Genomic DNA, 7,019 nt, shown 5'->3' with positions numbered 1-7,019 from the left:
TATGTGTGGGGGATGGATATCACTAAGATATAAGCAAGATCAGTGGAGTAGGAGATCTAGAGAGACAAAGGAGGGACAGGAAAGTGGAAGAAATGTGGAATGAATCTGAAAAAAAAATTACGTTATGTGTAAAAATGTATAAATCTAACACAGTGAATTCCACCTTTATGTATATCTACAAAGCTCCAATCAAAAATAAGTAAATAGGGTTCTGGGTGAATTTGGGCATCTGCCGTGGTAGCTTGGATGCAGAGGCTGCTTGGTCTTGGGCCTTGCTGATTTGTTCTGATCTCTTTTTGGCCAGAGGCCTCTGTTGCAAACATGCTCCTCCAGATCATCCGTCAGGCCAAGAGGCATCCAAGCTTGTTCCCCAGCTTCATATTTATTGGAGCAGGAAGTACTGGAGCAGCACTGTATGTGATGTGTCTGGCATTGTTCAACATGGATATCAGGTGGGACAGGAAGAATAACCCAGAACCCTGAAACAAACTGGGTCCCAATCATCAATACAAGTTCTACTCAGTGAATGTGGGTTACAGCAAACTAAAGAAAGAAGGTCCAGACTTCTAAATGAAATGTGTCACTATAAGGCTGCTTAGAATGAAGGTCCTTGAGAAGTCATCTGCACCGTTTTCCACTTAACCAGGCAATACTTCTCCTTCAAATGCAAGAAATCATGTTGATTTGTTGGAGTTTATTATATTGGTTAATAAATCTCTTAAATTTGAATAGACAAATAAAGAAGTGAGTTAGTGACCAGTACAGTAGAGGAAGAAGAATAGGGGAAGGGAAGAGGACAGGGAAAGTGGGAGCACCAGGGAATGAAATGAAGTAAATTAAATTCCATGCACGTGTGATTTTGTCAAAATGAACCCAACTATACTGTGGATAACGATAGTGCAATAATAAAAGAAAAACGTAGAAGAAAATTACAGCTCAGTCTGATTAACGAGAAGCTACTGTTTAGCGCTGAAGTTCGGTGGGCTTTCCCCCCCCCCCCCCATCAGCGTTGTGTGATCACAGTGGAAAATGTTGATCTCATTTATTTTTCTATATCGTTTATTTTCCTGAGGGAAAGGGAAGGTGAAAATAAATTGTGAGCTGCCAAAAAATTTTAAAAAGTCTTAGGAGAGAATGATCTACAAGTCAGCTAACACTGTCCTTTCCTCCTGCTTGTTTTTACCTGCTGAATTTTATAGCATCAAAAAATGAAGGTAGGTTCTAAACTAAAGTAGTTTTGTTAAGGCAATGGATTCTTAAATTTTATATGCATGTGAATCACATGCAAGTTTGTTAATACTCAGATTCATGGGTCTCCATTCTGATTTACTAAATCCTAAAAAAGGCCTAACAATTTACATTTTAACAAATACCCCAGGTATTTTTGATGCTGATGATCTTCTTTTCATGCTTTGAAGAATTATTTCCTCTACAGAAAATAGCTTAGTAGCATTAATTTTGAGTCACCTATGCTTTAACTTGTTTTGAATCTTAAGTCAGAGGCAATATAAAAAGAATCATCACAAAGTTTTCCAAATATGGATTTCATATTTGGATGGCCATGTGGAACAAGTACATCATCTAATTTCCTTTTGGACTGTCATGTGTTTAAAAGTCTGGTGTTTGGCAAGACCAGATGTTTTAAGGATATCTTAGACCGTAATGATGGCAGAATCAAAGGCACAGTTACAGTAATCAATGGCTTAAGTTTAACAGTTATCAATGGTACTTGTTCTATGCCTGGTAGTATTCGAGGGTTTTTATGTAGACTAGCTGCTTATTTACTTTACAATTATCCTATAAAGTAGATATTATTATTTTGCCCATTTTAGACCCAAGAAAACAGAAACAGTGAAGTTAAGTAACTTTTATCCTTCTACAGCTTGTGAGAAAGAGAATTGGGATTGTTCTGTACCTGAGCAGTGTGACTTGGGGTCTGGGCCATCACCATTGCACCATACCAGCAACGAAGGGCTAATCCTCTACAAAACTCATTTGTATTTTAGTTAAACAAAGGCTTTGTATATTAAGACAAGTTTCTATAGAAAGAAAGCCACGACATGCATGCCAGAAAAACCTTTTGATCTATAATTTTTTAGATTTCTCAACACCAACACGAGAAAAATGATAGTAAAGGCAAAAACCTTTCCTTAAGTAGTTATTTTCTTCAATATTAGCTCTCAGAAGTAATAATTATAATCTTTTCACTTGTATGGAAATTTACTTTGGAGTCTTAGAGTCTACAAGGGACTTAAGCATCATTTGTCTCAATGATACTTATTTATGAAACAAGTGAATAAAGAGTTGATTCTGCATACTTAGCAGGCACCTGGAATGTACTGGCATGAATGCAACAATGTGTATAAAAATCCTTCGGACTGTGGCAAGAATTATAGAAGTAAAAGTGTAGTTTAGAGACTTTAGGCAGTACTGCTGCTGTCTTGTGTTAACTTCCAGGAGCAGACAACTGTGATCAACATGATCACATGAGATCAACTGTGAGCCTGGGCTTCAACCTGAGAATTTAGCTGGAATGCATGCCTAGCTAGGCAGTATGGACTTGGCCTGAACCAGTGTTTTCTGTCTTAATTTTTAATTTTTAATTATTGCTATAACAACTAAAAGCAGCACCGATTTATAATCTTGCAGTTCTATATGTTAGGTCTCATTGGGCTAAAATGAAGGTGTCAGCAAAGTTGTGTTCCTTTCTAGTGACTCAAGCGGAGAATTCTCTCTTTTGCTTTTTCCAATTTTGTTGGCTGCCCATATTCCTTGGCTCATGGACTTCCTTTCTCCTGTTCAAAACCAGAAATGGCAGGTTGATCTCTTTTTGCATCATATCCCTAATCTCCTCTGTTTCACTCTTCTACTTTTGAAAACCCTTGTGATGACATTGGGCCCACTCAGATAATGAAGGTCCTTATTTAAGGTCAGGGACCTTATTTCTCTGTCTGCAATCTTAATTCCCTTTTTTTCCCCATGTAACCCAGCATATTCAGTTTCCAGGGAGTAGGACATGGATATGAGTATTTTGGAAGGGTCTCTCTCTCCTCTTTTTCTCTCCCCTTCCTCTTTTCCGCTCTCCCTGCATCCCCTCATCTACCTCAGCTTTCTAAAGAGTAAGGTGGCTGGGACAAGAGGCAGATTTCCAGCATGTAGGATTCAGTCATCCAAGGCTGGAGATTGACTAGGAAGGAAAGCTTCCTTCCCCTTGGCCAGCAAGGTGTGCAGGGCACCTCAGATGCTCACAGAACAGGAATGGTGGTGGAACTGCGATCTGCCTGGCAGATGGAGAGGGGAGAGGCTTCATCACACTTGGAAAGGTCAAAGGGTATTTATTGGCTAAGGTCTGTGCACCTCTACGCAATTGCATTGTTGCTAATGTTCCTAAAGAAGAGAGGTGCTGAGGGAATTTCCCTTAGTAGGGGAAGAGCCAAGGTGCTCATCAGGGCCAGCATAGAGGAACACTTGTAGAGCTAGAGTCCCTGTTATAGGTGGGTGTATGAGTTCAATGTTTTTGTTTAAAACTGAGTCTTTCTTCCTTTTTATTACCCCCCGTCCTTCCTTCCTTCCTGCCTGCTTGACTTCAAATTGGTGTGGTTGATGTGTTTTGGGAAGCTATAGTTACGTAAGCATTGCTCTTATCTACACAGGTTCTGTGTCTGTAGTCAAAGCTGGGCTTATTCTAACCAAAAACAACATTCATAATAAGAGCAAACCTTCATCCACATTCACATTTTACAACTTTTATGTAGTAAAAGTGCTTTTAAAATTATATTCTGCTAAAACTGTAACAAGAGTATAGATGGGGGATGGGGAAGGGATTACAGAATCTACTTTAAAAAAATGATACTATTATTAGGGAGGCAAAAATGGAAGGATCAGGTAGACCCAGGAGTTACTGGTCAGCCTGGGCACATACAAAGACCTTCTCTCTTAATAATAATAATGATAATAATAATAATAATAATAATAATAATAAATAATCATACTGCTAACTGTTGAAAGGTTTCTTTTATTTTCTTTTTTAAAGTAAGCAAAGCAGAAACAGCTGATTGAGACCCAAGAGAAGATTCATGTGACTTACTGAGTGGAAAGAAACCCACAAGCCATTAGTCATTTAGAAGATATCATAAAAGTCACGCAAAATACTGCCTGTATATTGTAAGGACTTTCTATTTTTCCCCCAGAGCAGAACTAGACCTATTTTCGGTCAGTTGACATGCTTATCTAATTTCTGTTGTTTAGACCTATTTTCGGTCAGTTGACATGCTTATCTAATTTCTGTTGTTTGGGTGTCTGCGTGCACAGAATATGAGGAACATCTGGGACCCTGTCGAGGTGAAGTCATCAGCTGTTGGAAGGCAGACTGTGACCATGGCTATCCTGGGTCCCTGGAACGGAAGAGGAAGCCACAAAGTGCCTTAGAATGTGAAAATATAGGTCACAGCTGCTACCCCGTGAACAGAGAGCACACCTTCATGCCACTGAAAGCATGAGAAAGTTGCAGGAAGAAGACACATCATCCCTGAATCCAAAGGGTAGACACATGTGTCTTTGAGGCTCCCAACAGAGATGCTCTTGGACACAGTCATACGTGGGGGATGGTGTGTGAGCTAGGGCAAACAAGCTTCCTGTGCAGATCTACTGCATAGATTTTAAATGTTTGCAACAGTTTTGAAGGCGCTTTATGTGAAAGCCATTACAAAACTTTAATATGCAAAGCATCAAATCTTTAGGAACCTCTTGCCCAAAGATTTGCACTTTATTTCAGTATAAAGCCAAACGACAAAGAAGGGTGGGTGGCAACCTGAAGAAAGTAAATAAGGAATGGCCTTTTAATAAAAAGGATGTGTTAAATTCTCTTCTTTATCCATCCCTGCACTTCCAGCTTGCCGGATGACATAACTATGTCCCAGGAGGACCTTTACTCAAAGGCACTGCCAGTTTAAATTGGGGGGAAATTTTTCTTAATTATTGGTCCTCTATTATTTACCCACTAAATCTTATTTTTGCCACAAGGGCTTTTTGTTTCTTGCTTTCACTTCGGCTGCCTTTACTGATGAGCCCTCCTGTTCTTTCTCTGTGGTTCCTCCTCCTTGCTAGCTGGCTGAGGCCTCCTCACTGGGGCCTCATGCTTCCCAGAGCTCCTCCTGGTGAATACCCAAACCTGCTCTCACCACCTGTAGCTTATATCCAAATGCATGGAAGAAACCAGAAAAGAGAAGGCAGATGATTATTTGTAGCCAAGGCAATCTAAAACATTAAATTCATCAGAAACTGCTAACTTTTATTTATTTATTTTTGTGTATATATTTAAGTTCTACCTTCTGTAGGCCTAACTGATCAAAACTAAACTAAGAAGGTGGCCGACTACTGTCTGAGGGACAAGTTTAGCCCACTTCCGTTTCTATACAGCCTGTGTGCTAAGGACCAGTTTTACATTTTCAAATGGTTGAAAACAATTAAAAAGAATCGAGAATAAAAATATGTCAAAGTACACGAAAGTCATATGAGAAACAAACGTTGTGCCCACCATAGGTTGTACTGGAACTCAGTTGCTCTTATTGTTTGTGTATTGCCTAAAGTTGCTTTCAACTTTGGCCTATGGAGTGGAAAGATTGACTATCTGGCCTTTGATGGAAAAAAATTGCCAATCCCCTGTTTAAACCAGTTTTAAAATTACATATTAATTAACCAATATCTCACTAGAGAGCAAGGCATTTTTGGACAGAAATTATATATTGCCATTATTATAACCTTGGTGGCTAACAAAATGACTAATATGTAGCGGATACTCAATAGGTATGTTTTGAGAAGATTTAGAGTAAACCAGATTACATACTACTTTTAGAAGAAAACCTGTTACATAACACCTGTTTTAGAAAGTCTTTCTAACAGAAAAGAGATTTTCACCATATATATATATATATATATATATATCTATCTATCTATCTATCTATCTATCTATCTATCTCACTAAGGTGAAAATTATATATATAGTAATCTACTTTTTAACTAGTCACTAACATTTTGAGTGCATCAAGTTTTTCTAATTGAGGATTTTGTTTTTAAAATTATATACTCTTTTCAGAGGTTGTAAATGGGTTATCTTCATGTAAACTACATCCCCAAACCTGGTGATTAAAAACAATATATCATATGATATGGTTTTGTTGGTTAGGGACTTGGACAGGGCTTCACTGGGTGAGTCTTCTGCCCCACATGGCATCTATTGGAGTTTCATTGTGCTGTTCAGCTTGTGTCCAGGCTGCATTGGTGAGCCCCGTGCTGGCTGCCTTCAGGCTACTGGATGGCTGGGTTCAGATGGCTTTCCATGTCATCTCAGGACCCCTCCATATGTCTCTGCAGCAGGGCAGTGAGACTTCTAAAATGGCAGCTCAGAGCTCCCAGAGAGAAGGTAGAAACTACGAGTTTTATTAGAGTTGAGACCTAGAGCTGACAGAGTGTCATTTCTGCCACACTCTATCCATCAGAGAGGTTACCAGCTAGCCAGAGAGGGAAACAGATTTCATGTCTCCAAAGAAGAATATTGGAGAATTTGCAGCCATGTTTCGTCTGCCATTGACTGCTTCTAATTTGATTTCTGACACGTTAATTATAGGTAAGTAGAACATCCTTCCCACAGTCCTCCTAACATATTGTCTTTCTTTAACTGTCTCTCATGTACTCAATTCTGACAGGTTCTGGAAGAGTCTGGTGTCTAGACAAGAGGAGGACCACCGCAGGCCAGGTAGAGTCATAGGGAATGGCTGAAGTGTGCTAGGTAGTTTTTTTCACCAAGTGATTCACTTCTGAATTGTCCATTCCAATCTCTAAAGGACTTTGAAGATGAGCTGGGTCTACTCTAAACCCAGGCTGTCTGGGAGGGGAGTCCTAAGTTACGTTCCCATTGTCTTGTCCACTGTCCAGTTGTGCCAGGGTGGTGAGGTACGTTCTGGAGAGGCAAAAGGAAGAGATAGCATGGCAGGTGTGATTTATTGAGGAAAGCTTGCTGA

General features: G+C 39.5%; 1 pseudogene; it reads left to right on the top strand.

Annotated features, from left to right (window-relative positions):
• Positions 1-321: 321 nt before the first annotated feature.
• On the top strand, positions 322-570 carry LOC114093423 (cytochrome c oxidase subunit NDUFA4 pseudogene; annotated as a pseudogene).
• Positions 571-7,019: the final 6,449 nt, after the last annotated feature.

Source organism: Marmota flaviventris, chromosome 5 (assembly GCF_047511675.1).
Source record: "Marmota flaviventris isolate mMarFla1 chromosome 5, mMarFla1.hap1, whole genome shotgun sequence".
Lineage (NCBI taxonomy): Eukaryota > Metazoa > Chordata > Mammalia > Rodentia > Sciuridae > Marmota > Marmota flaviventris.
Note: the sequence above shows the minus strand (reverse complement) of the source record. Positions and strands in the feature narration are given on the sequence as shown.